Below are 22,735 nucleotides of genomic sequence, written 5' to 3' on the forward strand. Positions count from 1 at the left end.
GTTCACTAGATCATTTAATGAATTTGGAGCATTGTATTGCAGAGGCATTTGCCAATAAAGAATTCATGGTAGGGGTGTTCTTGGACATCCATAAAGCCTATGACATGACATGGCGACACGGTATACTAATGAAGCTCTATGCTTATGGTTTAAGAGGAAATTTGCCTGTTTTTATTTCAAATTTCTTAAGGGACAGAACTTTCTCTGTCAAATTGCCCCGTAACATAACATTGGATATATTTATCCAGGAAAACGGGGTGCCGCAGGGAAGTGTGCTTAGTCCTACCTTATTTAGTATTATGATCAATGATATTCTGTCATCAGCTCCCATCCCGAGGAATCTTAAATACTCGCTTCTTACGCTGACGATTGTGCAATATGGCACTCTTCCCGTAATGCACAATTTTCGGCTGGGCGGATTCAAGCAGCCCTTGACTCCGTCCACCAATGGGCCTTGCAGTGGGGATTTAAGTTTTCCGTACGTAAGTGTGCCGCTATAGTTTTCACTAATCGTAACGTACCTAATTTGTGCTTAACTTTGGATAATCAGGCGGTACCTTTTCAAAATTCTGTAAAATTTTTAGGAATACATTTTGATCGTAGAATGAATTTTAAACTTCATGTTAAAACTTTGCTTGCTCGTTGTGATAAACCGTTAAATGTCCTCAAGTACCTAGCGGGTACTAACTAGGGTGCCGACAGAAAATCTTTATTAATGGTGTATAAGTCCCTTATTCGATCAAAGCTAGACTATGGCGCACAGGTGAATGGCTCGGCATCTGATGCCACGCTGAAAGGATTGGATGTGTTGCAGAATAAATGCTTGCGAATGTGTCTTGGAGCCGTCCGGTGTACCCGTGTGGCTCGTATGGAAGTGGAGGCGAATGTGCCTCCCCTCCGTATTCGCCGTGACCACCTGGCATTATCGTATGGGTTAAGAACTTTAAGGAAAAGTAATATCGGCAATGTGGCCTGTACCCCCCTACGTCAATACCACCACCTTCTGCGGGGGGTGCGTCGGCCACTTGCCGCTCGCCTCCACTTACTGTCTCAGGAGCTTGATGTGGACCCCAGTGACTGTGACAAGTTGGTGCTTAAAAATATAGCGCCTTGGGAGCCACCTGGCTTTACAGTGGATGTCTCATGGCTCCCAGCACCAAAGGCCAAGGCGCCGGAGGCGGAGGTCCACCACTTGTTTCGTAACATCATTGTTCGTCACTTGGGGTCCCATCAATTGTACACCGACGGCTCCAAGTCGAGTGAATGTGTGGGTGCAAGTGTGTGGTCGACTGAATGTGCACTTAGGTATCGGTTGCCGACTCATACATCTGTGTTTACCTCCGAACTTTTTGCTATTGACAAAGCCATAGACTATGCTCTCAATTCTAGACATGACTCATTTGTCATATTTTCAGATTCCAAATCAGCCCTTCAGGCAATTGCATCTTGTACTACGGATTCTCACGAGATCCAGGGCCGCATCATTAATAAGTTGCATTCATGCAACAAGTCATTCACGCTGATCTGGGTGCCTGGTCATTGTCGTATCTACGGCAATGAGCAGGCTGACTTACTTGCAAAGTCGGCTGTAGAGCTCGAGGAGACTTGGGACGTTCCTCGTGATCTACGGTCGAGTCTATCTCTCGGAAAGAAATCAATAAATCTTCTGTGGCAAGGTCAGTGGACCAGACTAAATATTCCAACTTGTAAGCCGTACCTAGGCGACTGGGACACCGCCAACCGTCCCAGTCGCCTAGAAGAAAAAGTGTTGGCACGGTTACGGCTCAATGCCACCGTTTTAACCCACATAAAACCATATATGGAAAGACGCTTCCCACCGCACTGTGACATCTGTGATGCGGTGTTATCTATCAGTCATATCATCCTGCGCTGTCGGCGATTTATTCGTGAGCGTGCTTCACTTATTAATTACTGCGGCGCAGCAGACGTCCCCTTCACCCTTTCCACCATCCTGGGTGATGGAGACATTGTTATGACTGATAAATTGATGGCTTTCTTGAGAGAGACCGGACTGATCAGAGTGATGTGACTTTTTTACTGTGTGGTTATGGTTTTTATCAACGGTAAATATGTATATATTGTAATATTAATTAGGGTTGACAGTTGACATATTTTAAATAGTTCCTCCTCCCACTGATCTATTTCTAATATAGATGTCCCCTACATTAAGCCAAGTTCCTCGCCTGACAGTCACCAGCCGATGAGTGCAAGTGTGCAATATAGGAAGGTATTGGGCACTTGCAGTCGATGGTGGTCTGCTGGGCGAGGTTCTTCACTTTTTGTACAAATTATGTAAATACATTATATTATCTTGCTTAAGTTATTCTAATTAGGGCCGACAGCTGACGTATATGGAAATGTTCCTGACTCGTCTGGTTCCCTTTCATACATTTATGTCCCCTATATTAGGTTGTGCCTTGACTGACAGTCACCAGGTGATGAGTGCAGGTATGTCATGTAGAAAGGCATTACATATCTGCAGTCGATGGTGATCTCTTGGTCGAGGCTTTTTTACCATTAGTGTAGGTCTAGTTATTTGTCTCTTAGGATTTAGTATAGGTTAGTGATTTGTCTGTTAGGTGATTAGTTTTAGGGTCTTTAGATTAGGTATTTTTGATTATAAGTCATATAAGGTTAAAAATATTAAAAAATAAATAAAAATAATAAAAATAAAACTACAAAAAAATAATAAAATAAAAATTATTATATATATATGTACGTGTGCATGAAAGTGTGTATGTTCATATGCATGGATGTGTGTATGTATGTAAGTATGTATATATATATATATATATATGTTCGTATATATATATGTGTATATATGTCAATATATATACATATATTTTGCCTTAATGACCAGGGGCTCCGGCCCCAATGGTCGATAGGCAAAAAAAAAAAAAAAAAAAAAAAAGGTTGAGCCAGCTAGGGGTGGAGTTGTAATAGAGAGTTGTGATTTATTTTATGAACTTGGTTGTGGTTTCCTTATTTATTATATATATATTTTTTTCTTTTTTTTTTTGTATATAGGGATATGGTTTTTGTACATAAGTAAATACGTCAATACACTTTTATATATTTGTGAACCAGGAGGTTACATTTATATAAATGTGTATTTTTTTTGTTCAGGACCAGTAAATTTGATTTTTATATATATATATATATATATATATATATATATATATATATATATATATATAAATTTGATAAGTATTTGATTATTTTGTAGTAGAATAGTAATGAGTCTACATATGATGTATAGATGGAAGTATTTGTCCTGGTACTATCTATGTATACTGATGTATTCTTTATTACTTATGTTTCATAATCATGAATAATAACTTAATATTGGTATGAAATAGATGCAAATATTTCATATCATTATTTTGGCTTTCATGATTATCGATTCTTGCTGGCCTAATGCCCCTTCAGGGTGATGGCCAAAAAAAAAAAAAAAAAAAAAGTTGTAATAGACACTCCAGACGGCGCCCCTCTGGTAGAGAAGGTCTATGGTCGCTCCGAAACTGCTCCGGTAGAGACGATCTATGGTCGCTCCGAAAGTGCTCCGGTAGAGACGATCTATGGTCGCTCCGAAAGTGCTCCGGTAGAGACGATCTATGGTCGCTCCCATCCTCGTGAGACGATCTATGGTCGCTCCGAAAGTGTTCCGTTAGAGACGATCTATGGTGGCTCCCATCCTCATGAGACGATCTATGGTCACTCCCATCCTCGTGAGACGATCCATGGTCGCTCCGAAAGTGTTCCGGTAGAGACGATCTATGGTGGCTCCCATCCTCATGAGACGATCTATGGTCGCTCCCATCCTCGTGAGACGATCTATGGTCGCTCCCATCCTCGTGAGACGATCTATGGTCGCTCCGAAAGTGCTCCGGTAGAGACGATCTATGGTCGCTCCGAAAGTGCTCTGGTAGAGACTATCTATGGTCGCTCCCATCCTCGTGAGACGATCTATGGTCGCTCCGAAAGTGCTCCGGTAGAGACGATCTATGGTCGCTCCCATCCTCGTGAGACGATCTATGGTCACTCCGAAAGTGCTCCGGTAGAGACAATCTATGGTCACTCCCATCCTCGTGAGACGATCTATGGTCGCTCCGAGAGTGTCTTGGTAGAGACGACCTATTGTCGCTCCCTTCCTCGTGAGACGATCTATTGTCTCTCCGAGGGTGTGCAGAGAGAGGTAAGGAGAGAGAACGTCCCTACGGCAGGAGACTAGAGCCCAGGCTTCCTGTCTCAGAGTGACCCAGACAGGCCTCACAGCCTCCCCTGGTCTCTGTTCCCTACGTCTGGCTCTAGAGCAGACGCACCTGACGGACCCCAGTGGAAGTCGCTGCCGCAGCCCTCCTCTGTCGGCGCCCCTAGACGCTGGAGACCGCAGCCCGCAGTCTCTCTCGGTTCTCCCCAGGACACCTGGGTGCGATCTCCCTACGCCCCCATGACGCCGTAAGGCCCTCACGACAGGCCGGGACTTATCACAGAGGTTCTGGGAGCTATTCGGCCCCAGTCCCGAGGGCCACACGCCTGAGCCCAGCCCGGAAGTCACGGGTAGCCCAGGACGCGAGAGGACTCCCTTACGAGTTATCCCGTGCCCTCTCGACACGCCTCGCATTGGCGGTGCCCCTAGCCCGGCAGGATCGCCGATGACATGTTCCTGCCTAACCCCCTGATGAATACGTGTGATACTGTAGTACGAGTGATCTAGGTTAAGTGTGATTTCCCCTAATATAAGTATTGTGCAGTGATTTCATATAGTGAATATCGGGGTAAATAAGATCACAGTGAGAAGCTAAAGGACGAGTGTGTGGAACAAGATCTGATGAACTATGACTATGAGTGACACCCCTTTTATACAATTAGTAAGCCTGTGCCGCCTGGAGATTCCCCTATAATGACATACCCCTATTACTGTGAAGGAATATTGTGAAAGGAAGTATTAATGGTATTCTCTCCCTCTCCCATGCTACCCATAAATCTTGTTTATCACCCTCTCTCACTCCAATATCCCGAGTAAGTGTGAATCAAGAATAAAATCAATTACCAAAGTCCCTTGGCTAGTGGAAACCATATAAACTTCACGGCTAATATCTGCCGCTCTCCAGTATTACCATAACTTTCCCCTAGCCGTCACAAGTCACTCCCCGCACCTCCCCTATCTCCTTCTCGTGAGACTAAAACCTACAGGGTCTTTAGATTAGTTTTACTTTATAATATAAGGTATAAAAAATATAAAACCAAGAAAAAAAAAAAAAAAAAATTAAATAAAATTAAAATTTTTATATATATATATATATATATATATATATATATATATATATATATATATATATATACATATGTACGTTTGCATGAAAGTGTGTCTGTATGTATGCATAGAAGCGTGTGTGTGTGTGTGTGTGTATGTATGTATATATATATGTTTGTATATATATGTATATATGTTTAAATGTATATACATATATATATAAATGGCCTTAATAACCAGGGGCTTCGGCCCCAATGGTTGATAGGCCTAAAAAAAAAAAAAAAAAAAAAAAAACTAAAACCTACACACCACAAAGCCAGTCAGGAGACAGGACGTGTGTGCTGGGCATTCCCCAGGTCCTGTCTTCCCCACTTACTATTTTTTGATCAGCCCATACACCACTGACCGGGCTAATGTATGGCTCGGCCTGCACTGTATGTGCAGGGAATCTTTCAACAACAACTAAAACCTCCACCCCTCGCGCCTCCCGCGCGCGTCTATATTTACTGCACTCCTGATACACTAGGATTGATTGTGTTGTCATTACTATCAGAGAAGCGAGCATCCTGCGAGATACACATATTCTAGATAAGGTTTTATATTGCTATGTATTGTGCTGAATATCTGCTGATTTGTCCTGTGCCTGATTGTGGTAATATACGTGTAAAGGTTGTTGCCTAGAGTTTTTGTGTCCTGCCTCTCTTTATTGCACTAAGCTCCGGTCTCGAAAGAGGACCCCGCTCCACGTTAGGTGAAATAGGAACGAGAAATCGAGCCTAATTTCACCTAGCATTACAATAATAATAATAATAATAATAATAATAACAATAAAAAACGTCTCTGTGATGGAAGGATTAATCAAAGGAACCCATGGATAATAAGATGCTGTTGTGGTCATAGATTCATCTGCAACGTGAACCCGGTGGACTGCAGAGTTAAGCTGCCCTGCTACTTCAATCCATCCTTCTTTGGGGGGATAGGGAAGCATGTGAAGGCAGTTGAGCCTCCCGGACATATATTTGCCACCAGATGAAGGCGTCCTCTCCATCACCACGAATAACAGAATAGAGAGTAGACATGCCATGCTATCACTGTGTCGTGAATTGTTCAAGTGGAATAATTATGGTCATATTTGGAAAGTTACGTACCTGTAGAGGGAGTGGTGGAGAGGGACGCCTTCACGTGGTGGGGAGGCCCTGCTGCCCGGTTATACAAACGTCCCTCAACTCCTCCCTATCCCCTGAAAAGGAGGATGGTGGACTGTAGGAGAAAGGCAGTTTCAGCTTGCAGTCCATAGGGTTTACGTTCAGATAAACCTAGGACAACAACAACAACAACAACTACTACTACTACTACTGCAACAACAACGACCTACAAAGGGTCAGTTGTGGTCGAAAGTATTGTATCTTGTAATAAGCAAACTTTTCCTAGTGTGAGTATAAATTTACTACATAAACAAACATTAGTGTAGAGGAGGAGGGAAAGCAACTGCCCAGGAAAACAGTTACTGCGAAATCCCGTGGGTTATAGCGAGGACATGAAAGAATCTCAGATGAGGCGAGTGGCAAAGGAAATGATAGCAAATGAACCCCTTCAATTCTACAACATAGTTTTAGCTTATTCTTATTACTTTTAGACATTTTGTTAATTTTGGCCAAGAAATTTGTTAACTGGCAGCCTGCATTAATTTTCTCACAACCTGATTTCTCTCCCTAAGCTGAATAAAAGCATCTGAAGATAGATAGACAGTTGGATAGCGACAGAGACAGATAGATAAATAGAGAGACAGATGAAAGATGGATCGATATATAATTATACGGACAGATATATATATATATATATATATATATATATATATATATATATATATATATATATATATATATATAATTACAGACAGGTAGATATATATGAATCGATGGATAGATCGATAGACAGATAAACAGACAGATACACAGACTAATAGATAGATGGATAGATAGATAGGTAGATATATATGAATGAATGGATAGATCGATAGGTAGAAAGATCGATAAATGGATAGATAAACAATTTGATTGATAGATGGATAGTTAGACAGATAGATAGATAACTAGCAAGAATGACAGACAGAAAATAAGCCAGAGTAATAATGACGGTATTCGCGAGGTACAGTGCCAGAGTCGATCCAGGGTGGTGGAGATAAAAATGTCTCCGAAGTCCTACCTCACCATCTCCTCTGCACCTGGCCAGTGACGGACGGAAATACTAATTCTCTTCATTACGGTAAATAACGAGGCAGAAAACGATGATCAAACCCAACGATGCCATCTTAGGAATACAACCAACTTTTCACACTTGTGTAGGATTTTCATTTTTGTACAGTTAAAAAGTGTAGCGATATCATTGTACACAGTCGTACATCTAACTAGAGTAATGAATAAACACTGAAAGCTGTATAATTATGAAGTAACAAAGAAGCAGGATGAACAAGAAGAAACGGAGAGAAGGTAGATATAACGGCGAGAGTGAGTCATGTGGGCGGAACGGTGGTGGGTCGTCGTCGTTGTTGTCTGTCGTCATCAGTCATCATCACAACCCTATTTCCTATTATTATGACGAAGGGGCCTGATTCCTTATTTGCTCCAAAATGAAAACAAGCGAAAAAGAGCAAATACAGTCTGGAAATAAAGATAACTATATAACAATGATAAACTACATGAAACAACAAAAAGCAAGCGCATTATCCCATCAAGGTCTTAATAATGTAAATGTGGTTGGCATGTTTCAGTAATAACAGGCGTAGTTTTTGTTTCCTTTTTGTGTGTGGAATTCTGAAGAGCGTATAATTATCAAAGTTTTTAAGGACCTGCTCCAAGACGGTCCTGCCTGGGAGTGTTCTGGGAACCTGTTGTGTTAGCACTGGACTGGGGGTTAGGCATAGGTGCTATGTAGACGCTACGACAGCTACTCACCTCACCCAACCCCTTCACACACACACACACACACACACACACACACACACACACACACACACACACACACACACACACATTGCAGTACAAACCCATCTTCATTCCTCCACAACTCACGCTCACATAAGCCACAGCTTGCCAATACCGTACACTGTTTCATCTCACACTATCTCACGTCACACTACAAAACCTTACACAGCCACATCTCACACTGCCTTATCTTACACTGCCTCACCACACATTATACACATCCATACCTTACATAGATATATCTTATACTGCTACATGCCCCAGGCGACTAACACAAGCATATTAACGTGCCACATGCGAAAATAAACCGAGAACGAAACCTTCTCTACCTTGACTTCTCTTCTCATCACTCTTTCCTCCTCGCACCAACACCTCCTTTACTTCTGTCTCCCACTTCTTCTCTTACCAACAATTCTTTTCCGTTTATTCGCTCTTTTCTCCTCTCACCAGTACCTCCTTTCTTTTCTATCGCTCTTTCCCTCTTTTCTCCTCTCACCAACACCTTCTCTCCTTTCTATAGCTCTTTCCTCCTCTCACCAAAAATTCCTCTCCCTTCTACCATTCTTTCTTCCCCTCACCATCATCTCTCTTTTATCGCTGTTTCCTCTTCCCACCAACATTTCCTTCCATCTCTCTCTCTCTCTCTCTCTCTCTCTCTCTCTCTCTCTCTCTCTCTCTCTCTCTCTCTCACCTACAACTCTCTTCCCTTCTATCGTTCTTTCCTCTTCTCCCCAACACGTCCTCTGTCTTCAATCACTCTTTCCTAATCTAAAAAGCATCTATCCTTTTTTTTTTTTTTTTCTTTACTCCACTCCTTCTTCCTATCACAAACACTTCTTCTCTCTTTTCTCACTCTTTCTTCCTTTCACCCTTCATTCCGACGCCTGGCACTGTCGTATTGTCGTCTCGATAACGATATCTGGAGCATGACCCAGCCAGCCACGCCGACAATCACACCGCTAACGAACTGGGCATATATATTTATAAACTCCCCTAAGCTTCAGCTGTTTATGGGATTGCTTGTATACGCATTGTTTTCACTCATAGAGCCACCAAGCACTGCACCACCAGACTATACTAGTATGACTGAATGCGAAACACGAAACTATCTATGGTAACAGGTAAAGGTTGTGGTGACTTGAATATCTTGTAAATAAGTCCTGGTCTCTTATAAATAAGGTCCCTGATTTATGATGATTTAAGCACATGCGTATTCACTGTCACTAACACGTCATCTGGGCTGACAGTATCCGCCTTCATATTAACTTTGGCGCCGAGTACACAGGGAGTTAATGCACTTTTGTAGCTCTGATTACTCAAACGAGTCCAACGCGTGGCTCGGATCAGTTAGGAAAGGATCATTGACATACTACCTGGGTGGATGTTACCGGTGCAAATGATGAGTCACCCAAACCAGTATTAAGCCAGGGTCAGCTGTGTATTGGCTCACTGAAGGACCAGAGCACTTGACCTGGGAAGAGTAAGGCCAGTTTTCCACCACCCTGGCATACGACGGATGGCAAGGGAGAGAGTACAAAGTGTCCAGATTAGTAATTATTTATGCATTCGACTCTGAATATAGGATATGGAGCACATTTTCCTAGTCCAGAAGTCCATACACAACACCCCAACAGGGGGCTCGTCCGTGCACCCCCACCCCCCCAAAGTCACCTGATACATGGGTACTAAAACTCACCCTCCTTTGGTGATAAGGGGAGCGCGGTAGCTCGGTGGTAGGGTGTCGGGCTCGTAATCGTGAGGTTGCAAGTTAGCGCCCCGTCCGGTGACTGCTGTGCTGGGAGGGGTAGCGCTCTCCTGTAACCCTAGCAGGGCTATATGATCTGATGAGGTCTAGCTCGGGGATTAATCCTTTTTGGTGATAAGCAAAGGATAACACATTCAGATTTGGTGTTATGATACTAGGGGGGTTGTTTTATGGCATCTCGGTGGGACCATATAGAAAAGCTGAGAACACGGTTATAACGAACTCACAGCCACCAACAGACTGAGAACGCGGTGTGGCCAAATCGCAAGTTTTGACGGTAAGTTTTAAAGCCTGAAATGATAATGATAAATGTCTAATCTTTATACGTTTCTAATTAAATTCTGTATTAGGATGTAGATCGATCTCTATAGCAATTACAGAGTTTGCACTGTCGGCCGTAAAAAATTAGTATTAATTACATCTCAAACTCCCTTTTAATGACGCAGTTCAGTCCGATGCACCGGGTATACAGTAGAAAGAAATAAACCAACAGTGTCACGTAAGAGTCGTGTTCAGTATCACTCCGTCATCTCTGTGGGTGTATGGTTGCTGCGGACATTTGTGTGGACAGGATAATGGCGAGGTGTGGCGTGACTGAGTCCATTACACCAGCACAGTCCGTCTGGCCCCAAGTTTCTGAGTAATCATTGTGTGTGGAAGGCTGAATGATTATATCTGAAGTGTGTGTGTGTGTGTGTGTGTGTGTGTGTGTGTGTGTGTGTGTGTGTGTGTCTAAATTAAGAAAGAGTTGCATGGTTTCACAAAAAACATAATGTGTGTATGTGTGTGTGTGTGTGTGTGTGTGTGTGTGTGTGTGTGTGTGTGTGTGTGTGTGTGTGTGTGTTTGTTTGTTTGTTTGTCTAAATTAAGAAAGAGTTGCATGGTTCACATAAAACATAGACCACACAGTCCCGACGGGATGTTTGGGTCTTATTCCTAATAAATGATGTTTAATTCACTGCAGCTGTTCAAGTGGCTGTGGTTAGGGGTGTGAACAAGTCATCAAAGGTCAGGGTGTGGGTGTGTGAGAATACATGACAGGACACACTACTGCACCATACTGAATGCCCTGCCTGTGTGGGAAGCAACCTAGAAAAGTGGAATATATTTAGCCAAACTCTAAGAATCTTTATCGTGACACACCAGCCTGTCTCACGTACTCTCAGGCTCATAACTTAGTTTTCGCCTCTTCTGTATGTTAGTTTTCTCTGCTGGCAAATATTCCTAAGCTATGAGAGGCTTAGTATTTTTCCTCTGTCCCCTTCGATATGATGAGTCAGGGAGGGAGGTGCCATACCCTGTGTGTAATGTAGACGGAGTGGAGTAATAGGCAAGCTTTTGTCTTTGACTGTACTCTCGCACCTTGCCACTTCAGTCATCCTTCAGACACACCAAAATATCAGATCAGAATAGCTGCTGAAGCTGGACTAACTCAAAATATGTGACTTACTTGTGCCGACGACTCCCTGGCAGACAAGACCGTTCATAGCCATTAATATACGACACCTTATCACACGTGCAGTATATCCCAGGCCACAGAGCCGCTCAGACGTTGCTTTAACTTACACACACACACACACACACACACACACACACACACACACACACACACACACACACACACACTCACATACACTCACTAGCACATTAGCAGCACCAGCCACCACGAAGTGTCATCAATAATAGCCCTGACTGCCCAACTCCCCGCCATTAGAATCGGATTCGTTTTATAAATTGCTTAGGAAATTTCGCATGACTTTTCTTTCCCGATTATTCGGCAAAGTAAGCCTCAGTATGCTCTTGTGGGCTACTAGTGCAAATTTATCAACAGCAAAACGACTTAAATAACACACAGGAGGATGTTAATATGTACAGGAATAAGCAAAATAAATCGCGATGAACAAGGAGCATCGACACCACCTCTGCCACTTTAGAATACGGCTGCTAATATTGTGTTCCCGACTCACTAAACTTACGTGACGTCTCCCTGCCCTCATTAAAGTGGAGTAATTTACCTTGGAGTATCGGGGTGATTAAGTGGCCAGGGTGCATTATATCCACAGTTGGACCCGTACCGTAGTTATTTACAATCAAGAAACGTAACTACATCAGCCACAGTGGGCAGGGATTCATAAAGGTGCTTAGCCAGTTCTTACGATAAACACGTCTCGTTAGCTCTTAATTACTGAGAGGAATTACATTATTAGGCTGTGTGTTTTCTCTTTTTCTTCTCCTCCTTTTCTTTATTTTTTTCCTTTACAGTTCAGTCTAGTCTGCTTGTGAATTAGTTGATAGCTGTATGAGTTAGAATTTTAAATACTAAAATGAAAGATCATAGACGCAGCTTAAACTGAGTAGGTTTATGAATGCGTGTCCAGCACAATTTGGTCTGAGGAAGGGTGGTGGTGTGGGTTGGTTAGACACAATCGAACGCATTTTTTTTTTTTTATGGTAATTCATCTTGTGGGTCGTACTTAAAAAAGATCGTAACCAACTTGACGATGAAGTCCCCATTACCGTTACCTGTTATCCCCTATCATTTTACTTTCCTTATAATTTGTCATTTATTTTTCAATCCAGTTTGACTGTGAAATATTTGGCAGTTTTATTAATGAGGACAGAGGTATGTAAAAACAGTATTAGTGTATTTTAAGCTTATGATCTTTATAAATACGACAGTTGATCATTATTTCACCCAAGTGTTTGCACATGTCTTAAGAATTCAGCATAGGAGATTAAAGTCACGAGCCTTTATTACGAATACCTGGTACTTTTATGTCACGAATCTTTAATACGGATACCTGATACTTTTGTCTCGAGTCTTTATTAAGAATACCTGGTACTTTTATGTCACAAATCTTTATTACGGATACCTGGTATTTTTCTCGCAGAGAAAACAAAAATGCATTCGGCAACAGTATGCAGTCTACAGTTTATTCTTGCAACCACCAGACCATTTCATTGAGTTGGGGCCCACAATCCGCTCGCTCGATGTGTAGTGTTGCTTTCAGGTGACTACATTGAGCAATAAGACAAATTAGTTTCTGTAGCCCAGGAGGCCATTCACTGTGCTGGATGATAGCCATATAATCAAAATGTCATCTGATGATTTTGTGGGTTCTGGCAGTCCAGTCGGATGGACCCGTAAAAGTTTACATCTGAGGATAGGTTGAGATTTATTGCTTATAATCATAATGCCTCTCTTGGGCGAGTGAAGTTGATTATCCTTGTCTTAAATGTCTGAACTGAGAATTCTAACCTCGGCTGCCTAAGCTCCCGATAAGACAAAATAAAGGGGGGGAAGGGATCAGATGATATATAGATAGATGGATGTAAGAGGGAACCCTTGTAGTGTGTGTGTGTGTGTGTGTGTGTGTGTGTGTGACAATCTAGTGCATTCTCCATCGTATTAAATCTTCATCTAAATGGTATTAATCACTTCAACCCGTGGAGGTAATTTATATCTTGTTGTTGGTGCTGCCATGTGATCTTATATAGCTTAGGGAAGCACTCTGGTAGCGAAGATGTTTCTGAAGGCTGTATGCAGCCCTGCCACACAGAATAGACTCTCGTGAACTTAATAAAATTAGCGGAGATTGCTTGTGAGATTTATGGCACAAGTCGTCTTTTGAACAAATATCAGTTGCTTTTCTCACCACGATGAACCTCCATGTGATCGACATTAAGGGCGAAGGTGCTGTCAGGCTCGAAAAATATAAGTTGTCATTATGTCTTACCTGTGGATTGACCTTGATTAATCCCTTCAATCCGACCATGTCTTTTGCATCTAATAAGGTTATGGTTAGATGACTGTATTCAGCTGAAGGGTGGGATCTTATAATGATGGGGTAAAGAAGTCTCTCATGGACAAGCGAAATAGTCTGGTGGTAGTATTAAAATAGTATGGGCGTTCTGGTCTTCTCACTCTAAGCCTTCCACCTGGGAATATCTCTGCACAAAGCGGCAAAAATAAGATTAAAATGACGCCCTCCAAGCCTAGTGAAGAAGTATGAATGTAAGCACACCTTCAAAACTGCCTTGCTATCATATTCATACCAGTAATGATGGCCTCCACCCCAAATGTTCTCCATGACAGTCTCTCTTTTCTCTTCTAGTCCTCCAGTTCGAAAAATCTACTCTGTACTGAGTAAGATCATCCAACAGAACCAATAATAAATGATGCTTATGGTATTCACGAAATTCTTTTGTAAGCCCTCGTCCAAAATCGCGGTGCTAATGTGTCTACACCTATGATAACCCCCTCACCCACCCCAGGTCTCTTCTCCACTGCTTTCTCTCCTCCCTTTCTCATTATTTTCCCCGCTGGTCTGAATTACGACGCAATATTTCTCTTGTATCCACGTTCTCTAGGGAAAAAAAAATGCAATATTTCAAAACTGCGCATCCCAGCCCCCTTCCATCCTCAACCAGACAAACACAATCCACTCTCTCTCTCTCTCTCTCTCTCTCTCTCTCTCTCTCTCTCTCTCTCTCTCACTTTCGTGCAGTAATTTTTATAACCGAGTCTTGGGTTCACAACCACAGTTTCAAGAGTGTTCACAACGGGTTATAAAGACTGGGAAATTTTGGGGGAAAACCAAGAAAATTCAAGACCAAAAGTGACTCATGATGGACTTCAGTTCGATCCCCAGCAAGGATGGGGTCAAATACGTATTTGTATTTGTATTTGCAAATACACAAAAATCGATATTTGTATTTCATTTGTACTTGGGAATTTTAAAAGTTGCATATTTGTATTTGAATTTGTATTTGAGCCTTGTATTGCCATATTTGCTTCAAATGCAGTCAAATACACTCATATAAAATTGCTAATTTTGCATGTCATTGTGATAAAATTACTGCCAATAGTGAATTTTACTTTTCTTCATAAATAAAAGTTGGCATAGTTGGCATCTTGTCTACCACTCTCATTCAAAGGATAATGTACAGTATTATACTTGTCAGAACGTGTTCCAAACCTGTTAGCCTATGCTGAGTGACTGTGAGAGTGAGATCAGCACCGGAAGCCAGCAGTCACTCGTACAGCCAAGATGTCTAGTACTGTATTTAGATGTTTTGGACCTAAGCAGCCTGGTTCTGACCCTAGCCAGTACATCGTTGAGTGTAATTATTGCAACAAGAATGTTGCTGGCTCCCTCAAGAGCACATCCAATCAATGGACACATTTAAAAGTTAGCTTACTTAGTTAATATTACCATTCACTAAGTTACGCAGTAATCTATAGGCCTTCAGCCAAATTAATGATGACAACTTAGATGTTACACATAAAAAGGTAACTGGGTACGATGCATGAATGCCCCGCGATGATCATTTTATTTATGGACGAAAGTAATTACAGAGCTGGTGAAGGGTATAAAAGCTCGTCACAGACATAAGTTTATCCCTCCTGACGTTTGTGGCCTTCTCCCTCCCGATTACCCCTGGATAGATGTGTCATATATTACACGATATATCATCCCAAGGCCATTTGACTTCTACATTTAACTTAAGGTTCGGCGAAGGACGAAGCAGAAGCAGGTTTATGGTACAAATTCGTGGACAAAAGCAACTCTTATAAAGTGGCTTATAAGATAGAGATCGTGGCTGTGACTTCACGGTGCTTCAGAGGGCTTCAAAGCGGATAATAAGGGATGAAGAAAACTCATACACTGACTCAGGGCTGAGAGTAAAAGGCCGCGCTGCTGCCAGCATTTCACCTTCTGCCTCAAAGGCGGACCACACAGGTAGACAACCACTCTCGCACCCGCACACGCACTTACAAATAGTTCTAATACACACACACTTTCTTGATCTACGTATATTTGACTTCTGCGACTACTGAACAAGTTATTCGATCAGGAATAGCGTCCGATCCCCTCGTAAATATCGCATAATCACTCTCTCTCTCTCTCTCTCTCTCTCTCTCTCTCTCTCTCTCTCTCTCTCATTACTACAGGAAGCAGTCTCTCAGTGTCAGTATGTACCCCTCTCCCCTCTTAAACAAGTACACAGCAAATATAGTAAAGAACAACCCTGCCTTCCTACCATTCCACATATACCTTCGTTGCACCACATAAGGTACGTACCCTTTGTCTTTCCTTTATACAATAGCACCCTCTCCATTCACCCTTTCTCCTTTCTTCCCTTTCTCTTCCTCCCGTCGTCCATTCTTCTCTCCAGTTCCTTTTCCCTCTCTCTATTTTCTCGTCTTACCCCACCCCCCGCCTTTTTTTCTCACTCTCCGCCCTCTTCTGTAGTAACTTTACTTTCTCGCTCTACCTTTATTTTCCAGCTCCCCCTGTCTTCCTCAGGCATCTCACTGTCTTCTTCTATCCCTCTTCACTTACTTTCATCTCCCTTCTCTCTCTCTCTCTCTCTCTCTCTCTCTACTCCCGTCTATCACTTTTCTTCCCTCTCTTTCTCTCCCTTTCCTCTTTTACCCTTTCCATACTCTATGTATTTCCTTAACTCTCCTTTTACCTTTCCGTCTTTCCTTCCTCTCCCCTTATCTCCCTCATCTCGTCTTCTTTACTTCCCCATCCCTTCTCTCCTTTCTCCTATTCATTTTCCCTCTCCTTTTTTCACCTTCCCCCTCCCCTTTATTTTCATGACCTCCTTTGTCTTCTTTCAAATCTTACCATTCCTCTTTCCTCTCCTTCCTCATTCTCTTCCTCTTCTCTCCCTCTCCCTATTCTCTCCCTTTCCTTTGCACCTCTCTTTTACCTACCTTCCATCTCCCCTACCTTCCTCCCTATATCCTCCCTCTCCCTGGGCATCTTCTTCTCCTCCTCCCGTCTTTTCCTCTCTTTTTTTCATATTATTTGTCTCATTATTACTTACACTTCTCTGTCACCTACTCTTCATCTCCTCCCCTGGTCACTCCTCTTACATATCCTGTTTGTGCTCCGCACTCCCTCGCTCTCCCTCCTGCACCCGTTTCTCACTCTCTCGTTACCTTTGCCTTCTTTCAGGACCCTCTCCTCTCTCCCTTCACGCACTTGATCCTTCTTCTCTCCAGCGTCTATCCCTTTCCTTTTTACCCCTCCTACGTCTGTAGGTGTGGAGTGGGGCTGGTGGTGTAATGGTTAGCACACCTGAGGCCTGGTAGTGTTCCTCGGTACCGCATACCTTCACGTTTCAGCACTTTTGCGATGAAACCCATGTATTCTCTTGGCCGTGCCAACACCCACCGCATGTACTGAACACATAGTAGATATATTTTTATGACATTTCATTGGATCTGATGAAATATCAGTAGACTGATTTAGCGAATTTCAGCAAATCAGACTGTTCATTTCCATCATCCTCGGATCGAACTCGCCTCCTTTCTTACACCAGGCGACTTCTTTAACTATTTGTGGGCGTCCATCCCACAATCTCAGTGAGAGTCGGTGGGGCTCGAACCCACCTCTCCGGCGCGGCCCCTGAATGTGATCGGTACAGAACCGCCGAATCAGCCTCCTCATCACTGCTTCCACTCTCTATTTTTCTTTCTCTCTCCCCTCAGTCACTCTTCCTTCCCCTTGCCTCTTCCCTCATCTCTCTCCACCACCTACCCTTTTCCGTCGTGACATATTTACACCCTCCCTGCAACCTCATTCCTTTTTCACTTCTTCATCCTCTCCCTCTTTTTTCACATCCTCTTGCGTTCTCTTTCTCTTTACTTTCTTCCCCTCTACTCTCTCTCTCTCTCTCCTGTATCGTTGTTCCTACTCCCTTCCTCCCCGTCACACAGTCATACCCATCGTCCTTCCTTCTCCCGTATTTCCACCCTTCCTTTATCCTGCACCACTATTTCTCTTTCTCTCCTCTCTTACCATCTGTTCTCTCTCTTCTTCTCTCCTCTCCACTGTTCTTCCCCTCCTCTTCCATATTCATTCACTCCCTTCTTGTTCGCTTACCTCTCCCTCTAACACCATCCCCGTCTCCTCTCTATGCCTGTCTATCTTCCCTCTCCCCACGTCTATCTCATCTATTACCTGTTTCTTCTCTCCACTCCACTCCATCCCTTTTCCCTCTCTCCTGTCCCCTCTCTCCCTCACTCTCCTTTCCCCCGTACCCCTCCTCTTATATCTCTCTTCCTCAACCTTTTTTTCTTCGTCCCTCACATTTCTTCTTTCCCTTCTCACACCCTGCCAACCCCTCCTGTCTCCCCTGATCACTACACACACTCGCCCCCACCACAGTCCTCCTAAGTTTGCCCTTCTTTCCCTTCCCCTCTCCAGTATCACTTATTTTTTTCTCTCTTATTCAGCTCAATGTAAAGCTCTTCTCTGATCTATTTTTCCCTTCCATCCCTTCACGTCTCACCCTCACGTGTCCTTTGCCCACTAAGTCTCCCTTGTCCTTTTTCCTGTGTACTTCTCGCTTTTAGACTTCCCTCCACACTACTTTCTATTCTTCTTCTTCGTCACTGCACATTCCACCCGCACCTACCCTTAGTCTCACGTCCATAAAACCCCTTCCACTTACTACCCTTTTTTTTTTTTTAGTTCCTTTTTCTCCTCTCTTCCTCTGTCCATCTTCATCCTTATTTATGCCATTCTCTTCCCGCTTTTCTCCATCGTCTTCCCTTCTTCATTCCCCCCGCCTCCCCATCCCTGACTACAACATATTCTCCATCCCTCCTACTACTTTTAATCCTCTCTGTCCGTTATATTTATTCCATTATTATCAGTCCTTCCGTCATCCCTATTTCCTCTTTCCCAGGGCTGCCCTTCCCTCTTCCCCTCCACTGACTCTTCTCACTCCCTTCCTCCCTCATCCTCTCAAACGTCACTTCTTTGTACTTCTTTTTTATTTTTCTTCCACCTACTTCCACTTTTTTCTCTTCTTATTTCTTCCTGCTCCACTTAACTTCTGTCCTCCCTCTATTTACCCTCCTCTATTCTTACCCTCCTCTCTCATTGCCCTCCTTCCGTCTCCCATACCCACCCACTTCTTTTCTCCTTTACTCGCCACATCACTTTTTTCTCGCCTTGCTTCCTCGTTCTTTATCCTCTTCTTTCCACTTTCCCCTCCATTCACCTACCCCTGTGCTTTTATTCAGTTTCCCAGCCATTTCTTCAACAATCCCATATCTGTACCCATCTACTCTTTTACCATTCCCTTCCCTCCAGTTACCCCTCTCTCTCTTTACCTAGCACTTTCCCTTCTCCACACATTCATCAAAATAAAAGGGATACTGTCAAAGGTGGAATAGGAGGAGGGAAGGAGGAATTCATCGAACAGATGATGAAACAGAAGGTGGTGTTAGTACACAGTGGCGCGATATAGATTTGGCTGTATGGTTGTTCACTCTCTTCACCTACCCGTTTCTCTACTACTCCAGGCATTAATATAGTCATAACACAATATGTACTAGTTATAGGCATTTGTATATGTCTATTGTATCAGGTAGAGAAACAAACATTCCCTAGCCCAGACTACCAAGAATGTCAAACACACGATGTAACTCACGGAAGCCAGTTAGCCACGTGACGGAAGCGTGCTGGACATTACACATACACACATACACAGACGCATGTCAGCCAGCCGGAAACCAGGGAGTAATATATACCTAGAATTCAGGTGTAGGAGCCAGAAGGAGATTGGGGAGAGTAGGATATGGGCAGCAGAGTAGGAGGTTGGCAGCCAGTAAGAGATTAGCTGTCACTGTGACAATCAGTGGGCCATGTCACTCTGTCCATCACACAAGTGCAGGGGTAGGTAGTGAACAATATAACTGTGTCACAATAAAACCCCTTAACTCCAGGGTGTCTCTACCTCGCCTTCACTCACGAAACAAGATAGGCAGGGGGGAGGGGGAGTCGAAGAAAAATCAACCTCTTTACATTGGTAGTAGGCCACATTAATCTATACTGGTGACATAGGTGCCACGCCAATCTACAACTACAATCCCAACCTCCAAAGCTACGACTGTTATCTACATTTGGCAGCAGCAGTAATCTACGATCCTCTACGATACCCGACACTGGTGGCAACAATTCTCTACATTATCCACACTGGTGACACCTACCTATCAAGATACCTACCTACCTACCTATCTAAATATTGATACTACCTCTCATCCTTATTCCACTCCTCCCTCTTCTTCCCCTCCTCACCCTCTCTTATCTTCCTCACCCCTTCTTCTTTTTCCCGCCAGCTCCCATTCGTTATCTGAGACAACCGCGACCAACACCACCAAAGAACAACGAGGGAGGCAAAACTGGGGAGTGTGTAAAAAACTAGTTACGTGGCCTCCCATGGGAACCATGCCATCAGAGGGCGCAACCTGGCCATGATTTTAGTTAGGAATGATTTCATTATACATTCTTTCTCGATTTTAAAACATGATGGATTTACAAATCTGGCATTCTTGTGGTCTACTGTAAATAATTCCTTAAAAAACCTAGGTACTCAAAGCTGTGGTACTTGTAAACAAGTGCATTCAGTTAAACGTATGGATTTTCAACGCAGAACATATACAAACCTGGATTTTAGTAGGCTTCGATGCGCATTTCCTTATGAAACATATGATTTACGAAGGTGGACTTCCTACAGTAATTGTAAATCATTCTTTGTTAATCATATGGATTTACAAAGCCTGGTTACCTTTGGTGAGGTATGTCGCTTCAAAGGAAATTTGCATCAACTGTTCTCCTCTTCTTCCTCGTTTTCCTTCTCCCCCTCCTCACTATCGTCATCAATATCTTCACCACCACCACTACCATCACCATTATCATCATCATCATCCCAACATTATTTCCCCTTAATTAATGGAGTGAGTAGAGCGGATAAACATGGGTAGGATTACATAAAACTAAGAGAACTACAAACAACACCCAGTAGAATGGATGATGCAACCACTCAGCCATCATTCACGCCCTCAAAATTCTAGACTGTACTTCACAAACACACGATTTCGACAGAATGTGCTGTATTTTATTCATTAAGTCACTTCAGACCAACTGCTGTTTTGCTGTTTAATTTTAGTATTACCTGGTGATTTTATTAAGATCAGCAGAGCTTTTACGAACTTTAGGGGTCATGCTGCCTTCATAACCTACTCTATCAAGGGCCTCTCGAAAACTAAATAAAATAATATGTAAGACGTAAAAATAAAAGGAAGACATACTGAATGTCAACAGGTTCAGGGGTTTAATCTATGTCCATCCACCAATCACCCATCATCCCAGCCTTATTGTCAATTAACCCATTCAGTCTGTTGGTGGATAATTTATTTTTTCTGCTTGATGAGTTTTGTTAACGGTGAGCGGGACGATTTGAAGTGACGGTGCTACTCGTATAGATAGTCTCCAGTAATTCAGTGGGACAGACAGACAGAGAGACAGGCAGAAAGTGCGGGACTGTCTTCTAATTCCTAACACGTGGCACTCTGGCAATGGAAAACTGACCCTTCCTAGTGGCATCTCCAGCTGGCTCTCTTTCTCTCTCTCTCTCTCTCTCTCTCTCTCTCTCTCTCTCTCTCTCATACACGGAGCTAATGTATTCAGTAAGTTGAGCACTTCAGGGCATTCCCAGCTGGCACGTTCTGGGATCTCAGGCAAATTACCTTACACACACACACACACACACACACACACACACACACTTCTTTCTTATTAGCCTCTCTCTCTCTCTCTCTCTCTCTCTCTCTCTCCACTGACCCCCCTGTTGTTTCCTGTCCCTCACACATTCCTTGGTGCCCTACCATCACATTCGTTCCCTCCTCATCATCATCGCCTTCCCTGCAATTTCCTCTCCTTCCTCTCCTCTTCTCTTTTCTCTCATTCCATAAATTCTCACCATTATTCTTGCTTCCTCTTCTCTCTACATTTTTCTCCTTCTCTGTCAGTATAATATTCCCTATTCTCTCAACGTATCCTTTTTCTTTATATCTCCCCCTTCATTTACTGCATATTTTCCTCTTCCCTGTCCCCCGATTCACATAGGATTCCTTTATATCTATCTATCTATCTATCTTTCTATATCTATCTATCTATTTATCTATATATGTATATAGATAGATAGATACTGATATAAATTCTCTCCTTTTTTTCCTGTTCTATCTGCTCGTTTTTATTATCACCCTTACATACCTTCCCCTTTTCTTCTCTCTTTCCCTATTTAACATCTTTTCTGTCTTCTTTCTTCCACGTGCTCTCTCTCTCTCTCTCTTCCAAACCTTTACCCTACTCTTTTATAGCTCTCTCTACCCTTCCACCCATTTTTGCCCTTCCTGCCGATTCCCAACTCATTTCCCACCGCTCCTACCCTTTCCACGCCTCAAAATTCCTCTAATGGATTTCAAAGCCTCTCTTCCTCTCCATCCTCAATGGCATCTTCCTGATTTCGCTTCATTACATTCCACGTCTATCTATCTATCTATCTATAGCCCGACGCCCTAATCCCGCAAAGGGTGGCCGCAGACAAAACGCCTCCAAGTCACTCTGTCACCCACCATTTGACTCCCCTCCCCCCAACTCACCCCCCCCTCCCTCATATACCTCTCAACTCCATCCCTCCACCTCATCCTCGGTCGACCCCTCCCTCTCCCTCCCTCCACCTCACCTACATACACCCTCTTAGTCAGTCTTTCATTCTCCATCCTCTCCACATGTCCAAACCACCTCAGTGTATTTCTCCTAATCTTTTCAACCACATCCACATCTACCCCACAACGTTCCTTCACTTCTTCATTCGTCAACCTGTCCCTCCACGTCA

The sequence above is a fragment of the Coenobita brevimanus genome, chromosome 13 (genome assembly GCF_032717465.1).
Source record: "Coenobita brevimanus isolate Jiangsu-jjx chromosome 13, ASM3271746v2, whole genome shotgun sequence".
NCBI classification, from domain to species: Eukaryota; Metazoa; Arthropoda; class Malacostraca; order Decapoda; family Coenobitidae; genus Coenobita; species Coenobita brevimanus.